This window comes from Vombatus ursinus, unplaced genomic scaffold (genome assembly GCF_900497805.2).
Source record: "Vombatus ursinus unplaced genomic scaffold, bare-nosed wombat genome assembly UNPS02014769.1, whole genome shotgun sequence".
Lineage (NCBI taxonomy): Eukaryota > Metazoa > Chordata > Mammalia > Diprotodontia > Vombatidae > Vombatus > Vombatus ursinus.
In genome coordinates this window covers 2,405,529-2,429,871 of record NW_020954547.1, presented here as the reverse complement: position 1 = coordinate 2,429,871, position 24,343 = coordinate 2,405,529, and the positions used below count along the sequence as shown (strand labels likewise).

The window sequence follows — 24,343 nt, the reverse complement described above, 5'->3', positions numbered from 1 at the left end:
AATTTCTGTAAGACATAATTTATTTCTGTTTAATAGCCCTGCCCTGAGGAGCTTTTGGTCTAGTGGGAAGATAAGAAACAAACTCAGATAAGGGCATTTTCTCTAGGCCCTGTTCTGCCCCTCCCCCCAACCCCATACACACATGCCTGGAACACTCTCCCTCCTCCCCACTGACTATTGACCCTCTGGTTTCTTTTGTTGTCGTTCAATAATTTAGTCCTGTCCAACTCTACACAACCTCATTGATTTTATCCATGTTGTTTTCTTGGTGAAGATACTCGAGTGGTTCGCCATTTCCTTCTCCAGTGTGTCCCCATTTTACAAATGAGGAACTGAGGCAGACAGGAGTTAGATAAGTTGCCCAGGGTCACATATCTAAGTGTCTGAAGCTGAATTTGAACTCAGACCTTCCTGACTCCAGGCCCCATGCTCTAACCATTTCACTACCCCGCTGCCCCCTCTGGCTTCCTTTGCATAGTTCCAACTAAAACCTCACTTTCCACAGGAAGCCTTCCCCAACCTCTCTTAATTCCAGTGCCTTCTTTCTGTTTATTATCCTATATATAGCTTGTTTTATATACATTTATTTGCATGTTGTCTCCTTCATTAAATTGTAAGTTCCTTGAGGGCAGGGGCTATCTTTTCATCATCTAGATGCTTAACTGGATTAACTGCCTAATTAGGATGATTTGTGAACTAATCAGTCATTTGACAGAATGGAATCCTCATCAACACCAAGAGGACTCAGTGGCCACTTTTGCTGATGTGGGATGGGTCGCCAAAGAAGATGTTTACAGAAGGCTAAAATCAGAGGTTGGGTCAAAGCAGGCCCCTCCAGATGAACTTCATTTCTTTGAGAAGCCCCCAGACAGACAAGTTTCTTTACCAAACCTCTCCCAGGAGGATCCAGAACCCAAAGTGACAGCTTTAGTCAATGATGAAGCATTGCAGAAGATCAGTGCACTTGAACATGAACTAGTTACTCTCTGAGCACAGATTGCCAAAATGGTGACTGCAAGAACAGCAGTCTTATGTCAGGTGACCTACAATTGCCCAAGCATTACGTACTGCTCTACCACTACCTCCTCTTCCTTCATGGGGATTACACTGAAACGTGTCTGTTATTGATCTGCTTAAAGAGAGAAGAAAACTAATGCTAGAAAGATATTCATAGAAAACAGTCCAAAGAAACCTGACGTGCCAAATATGCTAGAAATCCTAAAAGAACAGAAAACTTCAGTCTGTGAAAAGATCAGAGCAAGAGTTAAGACCCAAACCAGTGGACCCTGCTGACCCTGCAATCTCAATTGCAGAAACTTTGAAAAAAAATTTGTTTATCAGTACAGAAGTGATAGATAGCAAAACTAATTCATTTCAACATCTCAATCAAAGACCACCTCAAAAACATTGTTCTTTGGGCCATGTGTTGAAGTCTACAGGAGAAATGAAATCTTTAATGGAAAAAGTTTCATATTTCTAAATAGACACTACATAGAAGGAAAAGACTATTTTGTTCAACTGTTGTTTAGTTAGGGTTAGATAAGGCTGGTAGAAATCAACATTATTTAGTAAATCCTTGACTTTTATGTTCAGTGGCTGCCTATGAATCCAAAAAGTAAATTAAACCACAACAAAAACACTATTTTTTATTTCTGAAAGATGGTCTTTTCAGGAGCCTGTCATGGAATATGTGAATTCTGACAAGTTTTAATGTATCCAAGTTGCTCAGATTTAAATTATCCATTCTTTTTTTTTTTTTAATGTTTAGCTGTGACCCCACTGCCATTAGGGGTCTTTGGTCTGCAGGGGTGGTGAACCTGCAGCCTCAAGGCCACATGTGGTCTGAATTCAAACTTCACTGTCTACTTGAGGACCTAGAGGGCCATATGAGGCCTCGAGGCCACAGAGCCACACCTCTCGAAGCTATTTCAAAACAGTTTCCTCCATCATAGAGCAGGGGAGGTTTTGGGGCCTGCAATGATGTGATCAAGGAAGATCATATTATTCCTCAGAAGGCAAAAGAAGAAAATAAACACAGTCAATTGGAACCAGGAAAGAAACACACTCATGGGATTTTGATGAGAAAGGTATGGAACTGTTCCTTTAGCCAGTCAGTCAGCATTTATTAAGCACCCACTATGTTCTAGGAACTGTGGTAACCTGCTAAACCCTGAAGATACAGAGGCAACGTGTAGTCCCTGCCCTTGAGGAGCTCACAATTGAATGGGGGAGACAACAAACAGAGATGAACAAGCAAGTTATACACAGGATAAATGAGAAATAATTAGGATAGAGAAATAATTCAAGTTAAGAGGGGTTAGGAAAGGTTTCCTGAAGAAGATGGAATTTTAGCTTGGACTTAAAGGAGGACAGGGAAGCCATTAGGTGGAGAGGAGGAAGGAGAGCATTCCAGGCCTGGGGAACAGAGTAAGAAAATGCCCGGAGTGGAGAGATAGAGCGTCTTATTTGTGGAACAGCAAGAAGGTCAGTGTCACTGGATCAAAGAGTATTTGGCTGGATTAAGGAATAAGAAGACTGGAAAGGTAGGAGAGGACTAGGTCATGAGGGCTTTGAATGCCAAACAAAAGATTTTATATTTACTCCTAGAGGTGAAAGGGAGCCACTGTGGTTTATTGAGCAGGGGATATGACATGATCAGACTTGCACTTAGAAAAATCACTTTGGTGGTCAAATGGAGGATGGACTGGAGAGAGGATTGACTTGAGAAGAAGGAGATGGAGGAGGAGGAGAAGGAAGGGGAGGGGGAGGAGAAGAAGAAGAAGGAGGAGGAGGAGGAGGAGAAGAAGAAGAAAAAGAAGAAAAAGGAGAAGGAGGAGAAGAAGAAGAAAAAGAAGAAGAAGGAGAAGGAGGAGGAGGAGGAGGAGGAGAAGAAGAAGAAGAAGAAGAAGAAGAAGAAGAAGAAGAAGAAGAAGACGGAGAAGGAGAAGGAGAAGGAGAAGGAGAAGGAGAAGGAGGAGGAGGAGGAGGAGGAAGAGGAGGAGGAGGAGAAGAAGAGGAAGAAGAAGAAGAAGAAAGTAGTAGCCATAGTAGTTGTAGTTAGCAATGGCAATAGTGATGCTGCTAGTAGTAGTAGTGGTGGTGGCGCTGGTGGTAGTGAAGGTAGTAACAAGCAGTGATAGAGCTATTTAAGATTTGCAAAGCACTATAAAAATGTCTCGTTTTGATTCTCACAATAACTCTGGGATGTAGATGCTATCATCACCTACACTTTACTAATAAGGAAACTGAGGCTAAAGAGATTGATTTGCCCAGTCACATAGCTACCGTCTGAGACAGGATTTGAACTTAGGTCTTCCTGAGTCAGTCCAATATACTACCCAATATGCCACCTAGTAGCCTAGGCTAAGTTACTTATAGTCTGTGGCTATGTTTCCTCATCTGTAAAATGAGGGATTTTGACTCAAAGATCTCTAAGGTCTGGGCCAACTCAAAAACTATGATCCTTTGTTCCAAGTCTAATCTCTCTGGACTTCAGGTCTCATCTATAAAATAAAAACCAAATGATTTTCAAAGTGTTTTCTGCTTCTACAATTCTATGATTTACAAATTTCTGAACTAGGCATTTATCAATTCAATTCAATCCTACAGGGATTTGTTAAGCATTTGCTATGTACAAGGCCAAAGATGAAAGGAAAAGAATCCTTGCCCTCAAGGAGCTTATGTTCTATACCCTACTCTTTATACTTCCCACCTCTGCTGACTCTAAGTGGAAAGATGATGGCCCTATAAACTTTAGAAATAGGTTACAAAGCAAGATGGGGCCAACTCCATAAATTGTTTGGATTGTTCCAAAGTAACAAACTTAAAATGTTTATTATTTTTGACTAAAGTATCCCTAAACTGGAAATCCCTTAGGGACTGAGCAGATTAAGAAAATGTCATCCTCAGAAGGGAAGGATAAACTCAGCGGAATGTTTCTATGGACTTTTCACAATAGTCTGGTCCAGTGTGAAGCCCTTTCACATATAAGGTCACTTGAATCTATCCCCAGTATTTTGTCACCCTGATGCTGTCCTCGCCAAGAAACATGTCATTGACTGAGGAGTTTGGGGATATGACCCAGCCACATTTCTAGTATCACAGTTAGCCAAAACCATATCTTCCTTCCATCTACAGTGATTTTCAATTCCAGACCATGGAGAAGAGATGTTGATTATGTCCATAGTGATTATCTCAAGAAAATCAAAATAAACTGAGAGTTTATCATGAAGAATAATGACCAATGATTTCCCATCTCCCACAAAGTCTAAACAATGAAAGTTTGACTTTCATTGGAGTGTAAGAGATTTTGGTTCCAAAGCAAGACAAATTAACAATACTGTATAATGGAAAAGGCATTGAACTGGGAGTTAGGACACCTGGCATGTAGCTTTGATTTTTCCAACAGTTAGTTAAGTAACCTTGAGCAAGTTACCTGACCTTTCTAGGCACCTCTAAAAAACACAGGGGTTGAACTAGGTGATAATGTTGTTGTTCAGTCATTTTTCAGTTGCGTCTGACTCTTTGGGAATCCATTTGGGGTTTTCTTGGCAAAGATACTGGAATGGTTTGCCATTTCCTTCTCCAGCTCATTTGACAGATGAAGAAACTGAGGCAAACAAGGTTAAGTGACTTGCACAGGGTCCCATAGCTACTAAGTGTCTGAGGCTGGATTTGAACTCAAGAAGATGAGTCTTCCTGACTCCAGGCCCAGCACTCTATCCAGAGTCTAGCTGCCCCAGGTGATAACACCTAGTCTGTGTAGAGCTTTAAAGTTTGCAAAGCACTTATCTCATTTGATCTTCACAACAACCCTGAGAAATAGGCACAATTATTATCTCCACTTTACAGTGTCTGAGAGATTTTAAGTGACTGCCCAGGGTGATGCCACTAGTAAGAGTTGGGGTCAACTCTTCCTGACTCCAGATCCAATTGTGCCACATTGTGGCTCCTTCCAGGTCTAAAACACCAACATTCTATGTGTTCACAGCCAGGATTGCTGTACCTGAGAGGATGATGGAATGCCTCCAAAAGTCTTCCCTACATATGTTTCAAGAGTTTTCCTTTCCAGGCAGTGGGGTTATTCCAAAAGGTTCTTCTCCAGTGATTCATCATAGGGCGGAGGTGACCCTGGGTTCTCTAAGGCCAAGCAAGTGGCCTCCAGCTCTGGGAGTTTCCACCAAGCTGGAAAATCTGAGTAGTTTCCCAGAAAGAAACTATATTTCTCTCATCACCAGGTGACCACAGAAACTTTTGGTGATAGCCCTTCTGAGGATTGTGTACAAAATCCTAAAGGGGCCTCGATCTGAGCAGGTAAAGGGAGAAGACCACACTGATCCTTGAATTTCTGAAGTCTACCTTCCAGTATACAAGTATATCTCCCAGCATAAGGTTACATACACAGTAAGTACTCAATTAGTGTCTATTAAAGTGAACTAAATTTAAAAATGAATAGATTTCCACCTAGTTGGAAAGATTTGGATTTTGTCCTCTTTTTTGAACTGGATAGTCTCTAAAGATTTCTCATATTCCTCCCAGATACTGTACTACAGATATGATCATGTCACTCCTTTGCCTCAATACTCTCCAGTGACTCCCTCTTACCTACCTAATGATGTTTAATCTCCTTACCTTGGCATTCAAAGCCATCCATAGTCAGGTTCCACTAGGCCTTTCTACCTTATACTATTATACTATATACATACACACACACACACACACACACACACACACACACAAACATATATATACATATATACCCACATATATACATACACATGTATATGTATACTATATATGTATACAACATACATGTATATGTATGCCATATATGTATGTATATATACCTATGTATATGTATATATACACATGTATAGGTATACTGTGTATGTATGTGTATATACTTATGTATGTGTATACTATTTGTGTATATATACATATGTATACTATATATGTATATATACATATGTATACTATATATGTATGTCTACATATGTATACTATATATGTATACCTGCATGTGTATGTGTATACTGTACATATATATACAGATATACACATGCACATATATATATATATACACACACACACATACATACATACACACACACACACATACACACACACATATACACACACACCATTCCCCTCCCGAAGCATCCTACCCATTTGGTCAAAAACTGCATGCCATATATGCCCTACTCTATCCCATCATAATTGTTATAGCCTTTATATAATATTTTAATGTTTACAAAAAGTACCTTTTTGGCCCATCACTGAGGATAGTGCACTGTAGCTTTGTATCTTTTGGATATTTTTCTGAGTATTCCTCCTCTTCCTTTTGAAAGTTTCCCTCCTGCCCAATCTCAGCTGATAAATGACTTAGCTGTTCATTTCAGGGCTGAAGCTTCCATGTCCCAATGCCAGAGTTTCAGGTATGGCCAGACAGAATGTTTGTGATTTCCCTTCCCAAGCCTCTCCTTTTCTGACCTTGAATACACCCACCTTGGTGATCTAAGTAGAGAGGCAAAGAGTCTCCTCCTTAATTACCCAGTCTCTCCTCTCTCCCAGACATCCAGCCAGCTATGGACATCAGGGTTCAGAAAGTCACACGACAGCTGTGAGAGTGACTGGTGATCCACAATGATTGAATTAGGCAGGCGATGAAAGAAGCCTCATTCCTGGCCCCAGTGCCAAGGCCCAGAACCATCTGAATCCTGGGAACAAGATCATCTTGCTAACCATGAGCCACCCTGGCTGGAGCTGAGAAATCCTGGACTATATCTCTTTGAATAAAATTGGATGGAGACCAATTAAATATCATTTTTAACCCTTTCATGCCTGTGCCACAGATATGGCATACCAATATTCTAAAAAAAAGATATATTCAATCAAAGAATAATCATTTATTAAGCACCAACTATTTTCCAGGGACTGGAGATATAAAGACAAAAATGAAACATTCACTACCCTCAAGGAGCTTACATTCTCTCATGGGAGGTAATACACACACACACACACACACACATATATATGTCTATGTATATATATATATGTACATACATGTGTAAAATAAATACAAGGTAATTATGGAGAGAGGCACTAGTGGTTGGGAAATCTAAGTACTAATTTCTTTTTTTAATAAAATTTTATTTTTTAAATTAGCAAATTTGTATTTTCTTTCTTTTTTTGAAAAATATGCTTTAAATATTATACATATGTATATAAAAAGAAAAACAAAACTCTTGTAATATATATGTGTAGTCAAGCAAAATAAATTTCCATACTAGTCATAAACATGTCTCATTCTGCTTATTTAGAACATTACCTCTTTGTCAGGAGCTAAGAACCATTTTTTTTTAATCTACTCCTCTGAACTCCTGGAGTATTTGATGTCTTCCCCATTCATTTGGCATAATGAATCCACAAACAAATCAGCATTTATTTTGTGCTTGTGATGGGCAAATGTTGTGTTAGGAGGGGCTAAGAAATAATCAAGTATTTGCCCTCAAGGAGCTTACATTCCACTTGGGAGATACAACTTATACACAGATACAAAATAATATAACATAATAACATTATGTGTTATAACAAATAACACCAAAAAATGCAAAAACAATCTAATTTCAGGAGGAAGAACCAGGGCTCTACCTTATCTTCCTTCCACGAAGGTAGAAAAATACTTGCTCAAGGTACCCAAGAGAATTGTAACATAGGGAGGATATATAGCATGCCAGCTGTGACTTCCTACATTCTCAACTCCAATTAGTAGAGAGACATAGAGATATAGCTAATCCTAAATCTCAAATAGTTCCCAAATCCCTTCTATTTGTAGTTAGAATATATTTTTGTAGTTATGTTTAAACATGGGTTCATCTGAGGTCCTGGGAGTTCACTTGTGAATATTTTGATTGTAAGTCTCCTAATATTCATGTCAGTGAAGATCTGATGGGAGATGATGCCCAGTTTTGGCATTCTGGTACCTTGCTCAGCTCTTCTTTGCAAATTCTCACATGCTGTAAACAGAGAGCTTACCTCTAGGACTGAGGCAAAGTACCAGCCTAAATAGTTGCCCTTTTCCAATTTTTTTCTCAAGTAGGGACAATGGATAATTTGGGGGATTTAAAAGTTCTTTTATGGGACAGGTTGCTCTGTGGTGCAATGTCTAGACTTCTAGAATCTCAAGGGTTTTAAAAGTTCTGGGCTTGAGCCCTAATTGAGTCACAATTCTATTTTTGTTGGGCAGTAAGGCACATGATAGATGGCTTCAAGTATTTGAAGGGCTCTCTCTGGAAGAATCACAGAATTTGAGAGTTGGAAGGAACCTCAGTCATCATCTAGTCCAACCCATCCAGGAAAGGAACATCATCCATGACATCCACAAAAAGTGATCATTCTACCTCTACTTGGAAATCTCCAAAGATCAGGACCCCCCCTCCTCTGTAGGCAGCCCCTTTCCTCTTTGGGATGGCTCTCATTGTTAGCAGGTCTTTTCCTGACTCTAGAACTCCACCCATTAGTCCTGGTATTGACCTCTAGGGCCACACTGAACAAATCTACTCCCTCTTCCTCATCTCAGCCCTTCAAATACTTAAGACAGCTACCATGTCATCTTGAATTTTCTCTTCCCAAGATAAACATACCCAGCTCCTTTATAATCCTCATAGGTCATGGACCTATGGACAGATTACATGTATTTTATGGCTCTAGAAGACAGAACCAGGAGCAGTGGGTGGAAATAAAGATGAGCCTGTTTCAGCTGGATGGAAGCCTTATTCATGGTTAGAATGACAGAAATGGAATGGACTGCCTCAGTAGGTATGGAGCTTTCCTTCACTACAGGTCTTCAAGCAAAACCTTTTTTTAACAACACAGTCATTTGATGTCTATGCTGTAAAATAGGGATCCTTAACCTACCATTCCAGAAACCCAGGAGGTCCATGAATAGATTTTATGGGGTCCTTGAACTTGGATGGGAAAATAGTTATATCTTTATTTTCACAAACTAAACTGATATTTTGCATTTCCTTCTATTGGGAGTGTAGGCAACATTTTTCTGAAGAGTCATAGGCTTCACTGGACTATCAAAGGGGGCCCTGATATGAAATAGGTTAAAACTCTTGCTATGGAAGGTAATCAGGGATTTTTAACCTGGGGTCCATGAACATGTAAAAAAATTTTGATAACTGCATTTTAATATAATTGATATATATAATATTTAAAGCATATATTATTATTAATTATATATCATTAATATAATTTTCCTTCATAAACCTATGTATTTTATTGCATGTATTTGAATACATTATTTTTAGAATAATAGTCTTCATCACCAGTGCCAATGGGATATATGACACAAAATGGTTAAGAATCCCTTTACTAGATGGTCTCTGAGGTAAGCACAGCATTCAGCATGGATCCTGGTACATAGTTGGCAATTAAATGCCTATAGACTTGACTTGAGGACCCTTCCTTCTGAGATTCAGAATTAGAATTTTGTATTCTTTATTTTTAATAATATTTTATTTTTCCATCCAGCTTTTTCGTTTCTCTGGGCCTCAGTTTCCCCATCTGTAAAAATGAGAGAGTATGGCTAGAGGATCTAATATAACCCTAACATTCTGTGAGCTTGTGGGGACTGAGGAGGTGACAAAACTGAGGGGAAAGACAGTGCCAAATTCCGGGGAGTATAGCGAGAGAGAAATTAAAAGGGATAGGACATAGGCTTGAGAATTGCCAGGCACGAACCTGATGAGAATTTGTGTCTTTTAGTAAGACGTTATTGTCTATGTTAGAAATTCCTTGTGGGAGTGAGTGTTATTCTTCCAGGCAATCCTGGAAGAATCCATAGTCTTCCATCCAGCTGAAACTACATGTCAAAACAATTTCTTTAACATTTTAAAAAAAGTTTTGAATTCCAAATTCTATCCTTTCCTTCCTCCCTCCCTTTCCCCTCCCTTGGTAAGAATTCTGAATTCTTTGGAAGGAGAGATAATCTTCTGTATTACAAAATTCCTGTGGGAATGCGGATCATTCTTCCAGGCATCCTTGTTTATTTCAATAACATCTGAGATGCTCTAGTACTCTTGTGGTTTGGAAAATTGGATTCCAGATTTGAGTCTTCATTCTCGTAGATATTTCTGTCACCATCTGTTTTAAGTGAAGTGGTGAAATTTATTAGCTTCCAATTTATTGTACTTCCTTTCTAATTGTATAATTCTAAGATTCTGGTTGTTTACAAATTAGGGATAAGTAAAATGAGCTATCACCAATTAAGTAGACTAGCTAACTTTCAATAGGGAGGTATATGGGTCAGTGAATAGAAGGAGTAATGGAGACCTGAATTCAAATCTGGCCTCAGACGCTTACTAGTTCTGTGACCCTGGACAAGTCATTTAACCTTTGTCTGCCTCCTTTTCCTCAACCATCAAATGGGGATAATAATAGCATCTACTTCCTAGAGTTTTTGTGAGGATTAAATGAGATAATATTTGTAAAGTATTTAGCACAGCACTTATAGGGCACATAGTAAGGGCTTAATAAATTCTTGCTTGTTCTTGGGGCAGCTAGGTGGCACAGTGGATAGACCACTGGCCCTGGAGTCAGGAGGACCTGAGTTCAAATCCAGCCGCAGACACATAACACTTACTAGCTGTGTGACCCTAGGCAAGTCACTTAACCCCAATGGCCTCATCAAAAATAAATAAATTAATAAATAAATGCTTGGTCTCCCCAGAGGGAGATGTTTACAAAGTGTCTGGCCTTACTGTTACTAAAGAGAAAGGACATTTTAAGCCAATTGTTGACTTCTGAAATTGTCTCCAAAAAAAATTTTTTTAAAGTATAAGCCACTATGCAAATCTTTTTTTTATTTAAAAAATGAAGTTATTTCTAGTGTTAGCCTATGATTTTCCATATTATAATCTGAATTCAAACTTCCATATAGTACAAGTATAAACTATTATCACTAATGAATAATTTTCAAATTATTTGTGCTCCAAAACTATCTGTTTTCCTAGCCAAAATTCCTGGAGCTCAAGATAGGCCAAGGCTAAGGGCCTGGATGGAGCCTCCACACATAGACACATGGAACAATATACCATAGGACTGAAACCATTCCCAATGGAGAGCCAATGCTTCCACCAGTCAGCCAGTGGAAAGATAAGCCTGGAGGCAGATTTGTTACATCTCTTTAGCCACGTGTATTTCAGGAAAGGAAAAGCATTTTAATTTTCCCTATCTTGAACTAGTATATCAGAAGATAGAATGAGCATAGATTAGAGGGTGAAATTTCTTGTTGGTCTAAGTTCATTGCCAGAGTAAGCACTAGAAAGGCAACTAATTTCACCACTTTGATAGCACAGATGGTGATAGAAAGCATCTGTGGGAATAAAGACTCAAGTTTGGATTCAGATTTTCCAAACTATGAGATTATCAGAGTACCCCCAGACGTTACTAAAAGGAGCAGGATTGCCTGGAAGAATAACACTCACTCCCACAAGGAATTTCTAACATAGACAATAACGTTTTACTAAAAGACACAAATTCTCATCAGGTTCATGCCTGGCAATTCTCAAGCCTATGTCCTATCCCTTTTAATTTCTCTCTCGCTATACTCCCCAGAATTTGGCACTGTCTTTCCCCTCAGTTTTGTCACCTCCTCAGTCCCCACAAGCTCACAGAATGTTAGGGTTATATTAGATCCTCTAGCCATACTCTCTCATTTTTACAGATGGGGAAACTGAGGCCCAGAGAAACGAAGTAACTTGTCCAAGGTCACTAGCTAGAAAGTGACAGAGCCAGGATTTGAATGCAGGTCTTCCAACTCTAAGTCTGGAGATCTCTAAGAATAGAACACCACATTTTAATTCAGAGGACTAGTTTCTAGGCTTGGGACTTCCCCTTACTACCTTTATGACCCTGGACAAGTTGCTTTGTTTTCAGTTTCCTCACTTATAAAATGACACAGTTGGGCTCCATGATGTCTAAAACCCCTTCTACCTCTAAAACCACTGGGAGGGGTGGGGAACAGAAGGAAGGAGAGAATTTGGAACCCCAAATTTTTTTAAATGAATGTTAAAAATTGTTTTTACATGTAATTGGAAAAGTATTAAAAAAAAGCAAAGCTCATAACAATAGATTTGGTTTTGGTTACATGTTTGTTGTTGGTTTGATTTTTTAATTTAAGTGAAACATCAGGATTGCTGATTCATGTTGGAAACAATTTTTAAAAATTTCTGTCAACTCCACAACCTAGGAGAATTGCTCCTCAGTGGTATGTGGGCTCCATGACTTTGTATTTTCATTACCAAGTATAGTGCCCTGCACATAATATAGGCTTGAGAAATGTTTGTTGAATTGAATTAAGTTAAATTGAGTACTGTGACAATAACCCTGATCAGCATAGGAAGATGAGAGGCAGAAGACAGTTGCTCAAGTTCTTAGCAAAAGTGATCACGCTTTCATAGAAGGATCATCACCAGGATGGCAACAAAGTGGGCACGGACAGCTATTATACTGGATAGTAGAGTTAGGATTCAAAAAGATTTTGACAGGCTAGAACATTGGACTGAATCTAATAAGCTGAAATTTAATAGGGATGAATGTAATCTTACCTTTGGGTTCATCAAAGCCTGTTGATTGATTGATTTCTAATTCCAACTGTAGCATTCTAACCATTGTACCATACTCCCTCTCTAGTTTTAAAGCCAACATTTTAGCAGCCTGGAGTGAGGAAGATGCCTAGAGGATATGGGGCTGGGGAGGGGAACTGAACAGGGAATATTTCCCCATCCAGAAGTGGCTCCTGTTGGCCCCATTTTATTTCTGCTACTAGTCCAGAGCCAGGCCAAAAATGTCCTCCTAGTAATCACTGCTCTGACCCTCAATGACCCTCTTTTTAAAGAGTAAATGAATAAGTGCACATTTGTTGGCTAACTGATTCTAAGTGCAGTGTTTGTACCTGAGTATTACGTCCCCGCTGGAGTTGCTCAGACCTCAAAAATGTTTCTAAATAACTTATCTTTAAATTACAAAGCACTTGAACCATTTGAACACATGCCTAAGATATAAATCTTAGCATACCTTACATTACAGCCTTCATGATACAGATTTGGCTCCAATTCAGGCCAAGCTTGGTTATTCCTATAAAGTCCATGCTTTTGACCAATTACTCAAAGGAATGTTGAGATACTGAAAGGGTCATATACACAGTGGCAGGAGACTCTGTCTCCCACATGCAGCTATCTCCACGTTGCCAGGGCAGACAGCCATGGTTCTGCCATCTTAACGATGTGATCCACTCCTGTAGGCTGGGATTCACTTATTCCCCCAACAACAAAATCGGGAGAATCAGAGAGGGAATAATAATAATAATCCCTGCCCTCAGGAGTTTACATCAATCAAACAAATGATTGCAAGTAATTGGTCAACAAACATTTACTAAGTACTATGTAAGACAAAAAAGAAATAATTCTTGCCTTCAGGGAGCTTAGTTTCCCTGAAGAGGAGTGAGAGCACATGTACATCTACAAGTATATATACAAAATTAATACAAGGTAATTTCAGGGTAGTCAATGGAAAATCCTTATGTAGGAGGTAACTGGAGTAGACGCTAAAAATCCCAGCCAAATCCCAAGATCAATTCTGGGATCAATGAGGGTTTTCCTCAGGGCTTCCCTTCTCCACAACTGATATGGAACCAGACTAGGTCATCTGGATCTACTTTGGAATAAACAAATTCCAAAATTGAGAACCAAGCCCAGAACTGAGGATATGTGTCACTAGATTTCTAGGCACTGGAGGTAAAAATGTGATGTACTAACTGGAGAGAAAGGGAAAATGCAAAAGGAATGGAGGAAATTCAAGAAAAATGTAGAAAAAGACAGAAATGTGATAAAAGATGAAAAATGGTTAGGATAAAAAGTATTGGGATTTAAAACCGTAACTCTTCAATTTCAGCAGAAATCACTTTCCTATCTACTGCATTTGGAAGTATTTACTGGATTCCATTCTGGACATAGCAGCTAGGTGGTACAGTGGATAGAGTGCCATTCCTGGAGTCAGGAAGTCCTGAGTTTGAATCTGACCCCGGACACTTACTACCTGTAGGACCCTGGACAAGTCACTTAACCCTGTTTCCTCATCTATAAAATGAACTAGAGAAGGAAATGCCAAACCACACCCTGTCAAGAAAACTCCAAACGGGGTCATGACTGAAACAACTATTCTGGGCACAGTATTTAGCACAACGTGAAACCACAGAGCTTTTTTCCTTGGAGGCAGTGGTACAGTAGAAGAAATCACTGGAGACTCCAACTGGGTTAGGGGACCTGGGTTCAAATTCTACCTATGACAATTTACTACCTGTATGACCTTGGGTAAATCAATCAACTTCCCTGGGCCTCAGTTTCCTCATGTATTAAATTAGGGGATTGGATTAGATGGCCTCTAAGGGCCCTTCCAGTTCCTATGATCTTCTCATTTCCTTTCCTATAAGTTTCTCTCTGCCATCTTCTTCCCTATCCTTCATCCCTCTTTATCCCTGGATGCTGAGTCTAAATGAGCCATTTCTGACATACTCATCAACCCTAAACATCATCAAGCCCAACCTCATTTATTTTACTGCTGAGGAAAACTGAGGCCCAGAGAGGTGAGGAGGTGACTTGCCCAAGGTCATATAGCTAGTAAGTAGCAGGACTAAAAAATGAAACCAGGTCCTCTGACTCCAAATCTGCCATTCTTTCCATTATGCCAGGTACACATGAGGCAGTTGGTTGGTGCAGTTTGCTGAGCACTGCCTTGGACACTAGTTGGGTGACTTTGGGCAACTCAATTAACTTCTTCCTGCCTCAGTTTCCCAAACTATAAAAGGAAGATTAGAAATAATACCTCATAAAGTCGGTATGAGGAGCAAATGAGATAAATACAAAAGGTGCTTCATGAACCTTAAAGGGCTACAGAAATTCTAGCTATTATTCTACCATTATTATTACTATATCATGGGAATTCTTTTTTTTTTTTTAGTGAGACAATCAGGGTTAAGTGACTTGCCCAAGTTCACACAGCTAGGAAGTGTCAAGTGTCTGAGGCTGGATCTGAACTCAGGTCCTCCTGACTCCAGAGCCTGTACTCTGTCCACTGCACCACCTAGCAGCCCCCATCATGGGAATTCTTAAGAAGATCTGGGTGTTAACCCTGAATGCCTTTTTAAAAAGAAAAAGTCTTTTGGGGGGGGGGTGAGGCAATTGGGGTTAAGTGACTTGCCCATGGTCACACAGCTAGTAGAAGTCAAGTATCAGAGGCTGGATTTCAACTCAGGTCCTCCTGACTCAGGGGCCAGAGCTCTATCTACTGTGCCATCTAGCTGCCCACCTCCCCCCAAAAAAAAGTCTTTAAGAAGGTCTGAATGAACTTATACAGGGTGTTTACCTGAGAAAGACAATATTCACAGAATGGCTTTCCTTAATGGGAGTGTACTTTATCTAGTTGAGAGGATGTAGGATTTTGAAATTGAGGCCTCACATGTCATGAGAAAATAGACTGTCTGAGGGTGATGTGTCAACCCCATAGAAAATAATCAATTGACAATCTAGAATGAAACCTTCATAGAGCTGGGTCCTTCCAGCTCTTTTTTTTTTAAGGTAATTTTTATTTATTTTTTTTGTTTTCAACATTTACTTCCACAAGATTTTGAGTTCCAAATTTTCACCCCATCTCGCCCCTCCCCCCACCCCAAGATGGCATGCATTCTAAATACCCCTTCCCCTAGTCTGCCTTCCTTTCTATCTCTCCCCACCTTTTCTTATCCCCTTCCCCTTCAATTTTCCTATAGGGCAGGATGGATTTCTATAACCTATTTCCTGTATTTCTTATTTCCCAGTTGCATGTGAAAACATTTTTTTTAAACATGTGTTTTTAAAACTTTGGGTTCCAAATTTTTTCCCTTCCTCCCTCCCCACCCACCCTCATTGACAAGGCAAGCAACTAAATATAGGTTATATATGTGCAGTTATGCAAAACACTTCCATAGTAGACATGCTGTGAAAAACTAACTCTATTTCCCTTAATCCTATCCTGCCCACCCATTTATTCTATTCTTTCTTTTGACCCTAACCTTCTTCAGAAGTATTTGCTTCTGATTACTCCTTTTCCCAATCTGCCCTCCTCTCTATCATTCCCCTACTCTCTTGTCCCCTCCCCCCCCATTTTCCTGTAGGGTAACACAGATTTCCACACCCAATTGATTGTGTATGTTATTCCCTCCTTAAGTTAAATCCTATAAGAATAAGATTCACTCATTCCCTCTCACCTTCCCCCGTTTCTCCTCCACTGTATGAGTCTTTTCTTTTCTGGTTATTTTTTTTGTGGGATAATTTACCCCGTTCTACCTCTCCCTTTCTCCTTCTCCTAGTATATTCCTCTCTCACCCCTTAATTTTATTCTCCAGATATGACCCCTTCATTTTCAATTCACCCTGTGCCCTCTATCTATCTATATGTATATATACGTACATATAATTTTTCCCCTCCAACTACCCTAATAATGACAAAGGTCTCATAAGTTACAAATATCATCTTTCTATGCAGGAATGTGAACAGTTCAGCCTTAATAAGTCTCTTATGATTTTCTCTTTCCTGTTTACCTCTTCATGTTCCACTCGAGTCTTGTATTTGAAAATCAAATTTTCTATTCAACTCTGGTCTTTTCATCAAGAATGCTTGAAAGTCCTCTATTTCACTGAATGACCATTTTTTTCCCCTGCAGGATTATACTCAGTTTTGCTGGGTAGGTGATTCTTGGTTGTAATCCTATCTTCTTTGCTCTCTGGAATATTATATTCCATGTCCTGAGGTCCCTTAATGTAGAAGCAGCTAAATCTTCTGTTATCCTGATTGTGTTTCCACAATACTTGAATTGTTTCTTTCTGGCTGCTTGTAATATTTTCTCCTTGACCTGGGAGCTCTGGGATTTGGCTACAATATTCCTAGGAGTTTTCCTTTGGGGATCTCTTTCAGGAGGAGATTGGTGAATTCTTTCAATTTCTATTTTGCCCTCTGGTTCTAAAATATCAGGACAGTTTTCCTTGTTGGACTATCTGAAAGCCATGATCAAAAAAAGAGCCTAGACATCATCTTTCAAGAAATTATCCCCTCAGAAATTCTTGACCACAATTGCCCACAACAGCCTCAGATCCACCTGCCTTCCAGTCAAGGTGTTTCTGATTTCTGATTCACCAGATGACTGTAAGGTGAGAGCAAGGAGCTTCAGAGCTGCCAGTCATCTCTAAGCTCACTGGCCCATAACTTATCAGTGGACCCCACAGCTCTGTGACTATAACTGCTGTGTGGCACAGCTTCCTAACAGGCTCAGTCACAATGGCCACAAAAGTGGCCAACTTTCAACCTGAATGCTTCCCAGTTCACTTTCTTGAGAAATCTGGTGGTGGCTTCTTCCCAATTCTCATAAGCAGAAACTGGATATCATTATGTATAAGTCATATACAGGACATATGTTGTAAAGCCTGCCCCAGAATATGAGCTCAATTCAACAAGCACTTTTTTGAGTACCTACTGGGTGCCAGGCACATAGCCAGTGGGTATACAAAAGCTAAAACTAAAGCACTTACATTCTCCTAGAAGGAGAGAGATGTGAGACAACAAGTACACAGGTAACTAAATACAAAAGATGCACGAAGTAAACAGAAAGTCATTTCAGGAGGGGGAGGTAGAAGATCATTAACAACTCATCTTTAGAATTCAGAATTTACCACTGATTCTGCCTACATAAGTGAAAGATCTAGGATCTTGTCAGCAGACAGTGTGGGAAGTTCTTCCTCCAAAAGAGATAACTATCATCTATGATATCTGTCAATAAATCTTAAAGATTTGTTTGAAGCACATAGAGACTGGGTGACTTGCCTAGGGTTACACAGCTAAGAAATGCCAAAGGGGGTGTTGAGCCTAGTTTTTCCTGATTTCACCTGATTTCACAGTACTCTACCCGCTATGCCAGACTGTCTCTCTATGCTTAGACTTTATTGTATATAGTAAATATATGGTCTCTACGCTCTACTTTTCTTTTGTTTATGATGAGGGGGGTAGACTAGATGATTTCCAAGGTCTCTTCCAAGCAAAATATTTCATGACTCTATGATATTATGATATATATCATCACCCAGACTGAATTGTCAGCTCCTTGTGGTTAGGGATTATATTTTATATTTCTCATGTCCCTCGCTGAACTTACCTGATACGTGCTCAAAAAATTAAAGGGAAATGGTGATCACTAAGAACTGGCATGGGTTCATCAAGGACCAGTCTTAGCAACTTAACATCATTTCCCCTTTTGATAAAGTTATTTGACTAATTGATCAGAGAAACGCTGTAGATCTAGGATGCCAGGATTTCAATATGACATTGACAGTATTCCACAAATGATATCTTTGGGGCAAAATGGAGAGATGTAGACTAAATGATAGAATCATTTGAAGGATTCAGAACTGGTTGAATGACCAGACCCAAAGAGTCATGAGTAATGAATCATTGTAAGTTTGGAAGGAAGAATGAAGGGCCCTAGGGATCTTACCTTGACCTGTTCAACATTTTTAACTGTAACTTGGATGACGGTCTAGATGGCACATGTATCAAAAATTCAGGTAGTACAAAGCTAAGAGGAATTGTTAATATATTGAATGTCAGATTCAAAATGATGTCAGCAAGTTAGAAAGCTGGGCTAATAACATTTGGGGGGAGGGGATAGGAGAATATCTGGATTCCTTTATTTATCACCTTGCATACTATGGTCACCTGGAAATATTAAATGATAGCGACAAAAAAAGGGAAGATTCATTCCAGTATGCTATATAGACTGTACCTGGAGAAAGAATCTGTCAAAATATTCTGGATACTGATTTCTGAATTTAGTCTTTCCTGATTCCTAGTCAAAGCTTCTTGGTTACTTTCTAAGTTATCATCATTTGCTTTGCATATAACCTCATTTGCTGTTTTAAAATCATTTCTGCCCCCCCCATCAAATTCCAATAACAGGTGTTTTTAAAATGCAGTCCCATTCTAATATGGAAATGTTTTACGTGATTGCACATGTGAAACCTATATCTGATTGCTTACCATCTCAGGGAAGGTAAAAGGTAGGGGAGGGAGGGAAGGATAGAATTTGGAACTCAAAACATTTTTTAAAGTGTTAAAATTTTCTTTTAACAAGTAATTGGGGAAATATATATGTGTATATATATATATATATTTTTTTTTTTTTTTAAATGCAGTCCCATCCATCTACACTACCAGGAGTGTACCTGTTAATAACCAAATAACCTTCAACATCCACAATGTATAGAAAGTCAATCATTCATTCATTCATTCAAAAATATTCATTGATTTGTATCCACTGCCTTCTGGGAGAAAAATAGTGATGAATATGCTGTCTCACTACAATCCCATATTCATCACTGGGACATTTGTGAGAGTCTACGACATTAATTAATGATAATAAGATCACTAAGTTAGATACACAGAACTGCATTTTCATCCAAAGCCTCAAAATTTGCATATGAAGATAAGTGGTGTGGATGAGTGCAGTGGAGAGATTTCTTAAAACCTCTTGATGCTTAAAGTATTTTGGTACCTCCCACATTTTTCACATATGAGTCTTCAATCACAGCGAGTAGTGGAACTGCATGAGGCAATCAGCCCAAAAAAATGTAGTGAACGTGATGCTTCCCACATCTTTCCTCTTAGTCACAGAATCCAGCAAGAATGTATCATTGAAATTGGCAATCCATTAATTAATAATTTATTGAGCACCTATACTGATCAAGACACCATGCTAAGTCCTGTGGTATATACATTGTGGGGGAGCAACATAGTGCCTACACCCAAGAAGCTTACATTCTCTAGCTGGGAAGAAAAGACATCTCCCCATTTTTAAAAAGGCAATATATGGCAAGTCCCAGATAGCTACAAATAGTAAGTACTTCAGGAATTCAGAGGAGGCTGAGATTATAATGAGTAGGGTAATCAATGGAGAGAAGGCAGTTCTTGATCTGGACCTTGAAAATTTTGTTGAAAAAAGGTTAGGGAGGGGCAGCTAGGTGGTGCAGTGGATAGAGCACTGGCCTTGGAGTCAGGAGGACCTGAGTTCAAATCTGACCTCAGACCAGACATTTGATACTTATTAGCTGTGTGACCTGGGAAAATCACTTAACTCTATTGCCTAGCCAAAAAAAAACCCAAAAAACAAAAAACAAGATTTTCCTCTAGAATATATTTAATTAATGCTCATCTGGCCTCTGTTTAAAGGCTGCCAGAGAGGGAACCTACTCAATTTTGGAAAATCCTAAAAGTAATATATTTTTTTTTTTTGTCTAGACCCTTGGTTTCATTGGCAGCTAGGTGGCTCAGTGCATAGAATGCTGGGCCTGGAGTGAGTATAGACCTGAGTTCAAATCTAGCTCAAATACTTACTACCCATGTGACCTCAGGCAAGTCACATAACCTCTGTTCGCTTCATTTTCTCCACCTGTAAAATGGGAATAATAGTAGCACCTGCTTCCAACGGTGTTATGAGAATCAAATGAGATAATATTTATAAAGCATTTCACAAACTTTAAAGTGTTATGTAAATGTTAGTTATTATTGTTATTGGCATAGGAATGTCACTCTACCAATGCTGATCACTAATTATCTGCAACTTAGAGCATTGCCTCAAGTACTGATGGGATAAGTGACTTGCCCACACTCCTATTTCCCAGACAATACTTGAACCCAGAGCTTCCTAGACTAAAAGGTCAGTTCTCTATCTACCATGCCAGATGGCTTCTTCAATAACAATGGTAATAATAATAATAATAACTTGCATTTATATGTAGCACTTTGAGGTTTGTAGAGTGATACATATATAAAATATATATTATATATACACACATTATATATGTATATATATATCACTGTATAAACCTTAAATTGCTACATGTAAATATAAGCTAATATATGTATGTGTGTGTGTGTATGTGTATCTTTTCAATTGAGCCTCACAATAGTAGGGGAGATAGGACTATTATCTTCATTTTATAGAAAAGGAAACTGAGAGTCAGAGAGGTTATGTTACTTGCCCAGGGTTATTAGCAAGAAAATATATGAACCAGAATTTGAATCCATGTCTTTCTAATTCTAAATCCAATAGTCAATTACTATGACACGCTGCCTCTAATTGGTAGGAAGGTTACCCTTACATCCGCCCTTTTACAAATACACCCCAGCATTTGAGAATTAGAAGTAACTTCAGCAGCCATCTAGACCAACCCAAATGTGAGAAGAATCTCTCAACAATTGGTCCACAACTTCTACCTGTTGTTCCTAGTTCCTCTCCCTGGCACCAAACAATAAATCTAATCCCTTCTCCCCTATGACAGCCCTTCTACTACTTGAAGCCAGTTAGCATGTCTTTCCCTCCTCCAGATCTTCTCTGCTTGGGCTAAACATCACGAATACCTTGAATAGACAGAGAAAGTGTGTCCAGAGAGGTCAGAGGAGAACCAGGATAGTGAGTAATGAGAATACTTATTAATAGATGGTTGAATTTCTAAGATGAAAAGCAGAGGTAGGAGGAGAACCAGGATAGCAGGTAACGAGAATGTTGATTAATAGATAGATGGTTGAATTTCTAAGACAAAAAGCAGAGAGATGTGTCCAGAGAGGTAGGAGGAGAACCAGGATAGTAGGGAATGAGAATATTGATTAATAGATGGTTGGACTTGTAAGATGAAAAGTGTTATACTGTGTAATTATGTGATGAGATGATAACTACTTTTTAAACTTAAGTTTTGAAATTTTGAACTTAAGCACTGAAAAAGTATTTCCACAAAACGCAGAAGGAGGACTGTTTATGGAACCCTGAATCTCCATTTCATACTACTTGTATATAGTATATAAATGAAGTCCATATATTACTTTAAAAACTATCCCACTTGTTTATGCATCCTTCTCAACTTCCCTATCTTCTGTGAATTAAAAATATGTCTATATCTATATCTATATCTATCTATTTATATTTCAGTGGCCTAATTCCTTAAAATCAATATTACTAACCCTCCCCATTCTCTCCAATCACCATCTGTCATCAATTATGTTTAAAAGGGAGAGAAAGGAAAAACCCTTGTAAATAAATAAATACAATCAAACCAAATGAATCCACACATCAGGAGCGTCCACAAATACAGATCTCTTTCTACACCTTGAGTCCAGCACTTCTTGTCAGGAAGTGGGCAGCATGCTTCATCTTAGGACCTTTGGGGATGTGACTGATGAGAGTTAAGTTTCAATGTTGTTTTACGTCATAATATTGCTGTCCTTATATCCAATGTTTTCCTGCTTCTTCTCACTTCTCTGTGCCAATTCACATGACCAAGGATTCTCTGTAATTATCTCTTTCATCATTTCTTATGGCACAATAATATTGCATTATAGTCACATACCACAATTTGTTCAGTCAGTAAGCACTTTAAGTTAAAGTTTTGCTGAATTGTCACTGTTTTCTGTAGGCAGTCTTCCTAGTACCATGCAAGCATAAGAAATCATCAGATCTGTACTTTGCTTTCTAGTAGTTCTGACCTCCTTCTCTTTGAAGACAAATCCATCACCCTGCAGGAACAGGGTCCCTCTTGGGAAACCTTTGTATACACATGCACACACACACACTCACACAGAGGGAGGGGGAGAGAGAGAAAGAGGGAGGGAGAGAGAGAGAGAGAGAGAGAGAGAGAGAGAGAGAGAGAGAGAGAGAGAGAGAGGGAGAGAAAATGAGAGAAAGAGAATGAATCTGGGATTCTGACACGGAGTAGGATAGCCTCATCAGAGGAGATCAGTAGTTGACCAGAGTCCCGAGAGGTGAGCCTAGCCAGGAGATATGGACATCAGGTTCCAGAAAAGAAGTCTTTGTTATGAAATTAGAACATCTGTATCTACTTAGAAATCCTGGTGCTCTCCCTTGCCAAAACTCCTGGCCCTACTAGGCTGAGTCAGAGCGGGACTTACATGCTTTTAGATAAACCAAAGTATCTCTCTCTCAAGGCTTTTGTAAACTGACTCTGAGGAGGGAAGCTTCTTTTTCCTTAAATGGATGATGGGAAAGAATTATTTTCATCTGGAATTCTTCTTATGTCTAAACTTTTATCTACCCACATAGGCAAGAGGCATCTTCACTCCTTCTGGTAAGAAGGCCATGACCTTGGTGGGGCTGCTTGCAATAGGCCTCTCTTCTGGTAATTATGACCTCTCTGATCTAGCCAATGGATTTAAATAGAAACTCTTTCTTGAAACTTTACCCCAGGGTGTCATGATACAGGAAGGGAAAAGGCCGGATTTGGAGTCCTGGGGACCGGGGTCCAAATTCCACTTATCTATCTTCTTTGTGATTTTGGGGAGGTCTCTGAACCTCAGTTTTCTCATCTATAAGATGAAGGGCCTGTATTAGATGATCTACAAGGTCATAAATCAAAATAGATTTAGAGCTGGAAGCAATTATTCCTTAAGGAATTTATAATCTCCTTGGGGAGAGAAAGTATTCATACATGAAAGGGTTAAGAAAGAATAGAGACAGCATATAGTGGAAAGAGGTCCGCATTTGCAGTCAGAGGACCTGGGTTCAATTATATCTATATATATAGATATAGATATATAGATAGATAGATAGATAGATAGATAGATAGATAGATAGATAGATAGATACATGTATATCCTTCTTACATTTCAAAGCACATTCTTAATTATTATTCCTTTGGAACTTCAAAATATCCCCAAGGAGGTAGGTAAGGAAATTATAAACATCCATAGACAAATAAAGCATCAGGAGCCCATGGTTATCCCAGATGATATTAACTGACAGGACTAGGACCTAACATTTTTGTCTCTTAATTAAATTTTTCCCCACTCTACCACTGGTGCCTTCCTAAGAGATAAGCCAATGGTGCCCCCATTGGAAGTAATTCATTCATAGATTCAATAATTCATTCGTTCATTCAACAACCATTTATTACACATCTACTATATTCCAGGCACTGAGGTTATAAAGACAAAAATGAGAACAGCTTACATTTTACTGGGGGTTGAGGGGGCATAAGTGAGGAGGGGTAGGTGGGTAGGGGAAACAATGAGATTTGGAATGCTGGGTGGGAAGAGGTGAGATTCTGAAGCAGTTAGGGGGAGCGTAGTGTGGTCCCTGAACCCTTTTGTCTTCAGATGCCAACAGGAGCCTCTCACATCCTCCTCTTCTACCATCCCATCTAGACAGCGCAGAGGATAGAATGCTGGGCCTGGAGTCAGGAAGACCT

At 39.2% G+C, this 24,343-nt stretch overlaps 1 pseudogene; it reads left to right on the top strand.

The window, feature by feature from the left end:
• Positions 1–684: 684 nt before the first annotated feature.
• LOC114043571 lies at positions 685–24,299 on the top strand (annotated as a pseudogene).
• Positions 24,300–24,343: the final 44 nt, after the last annotated feature.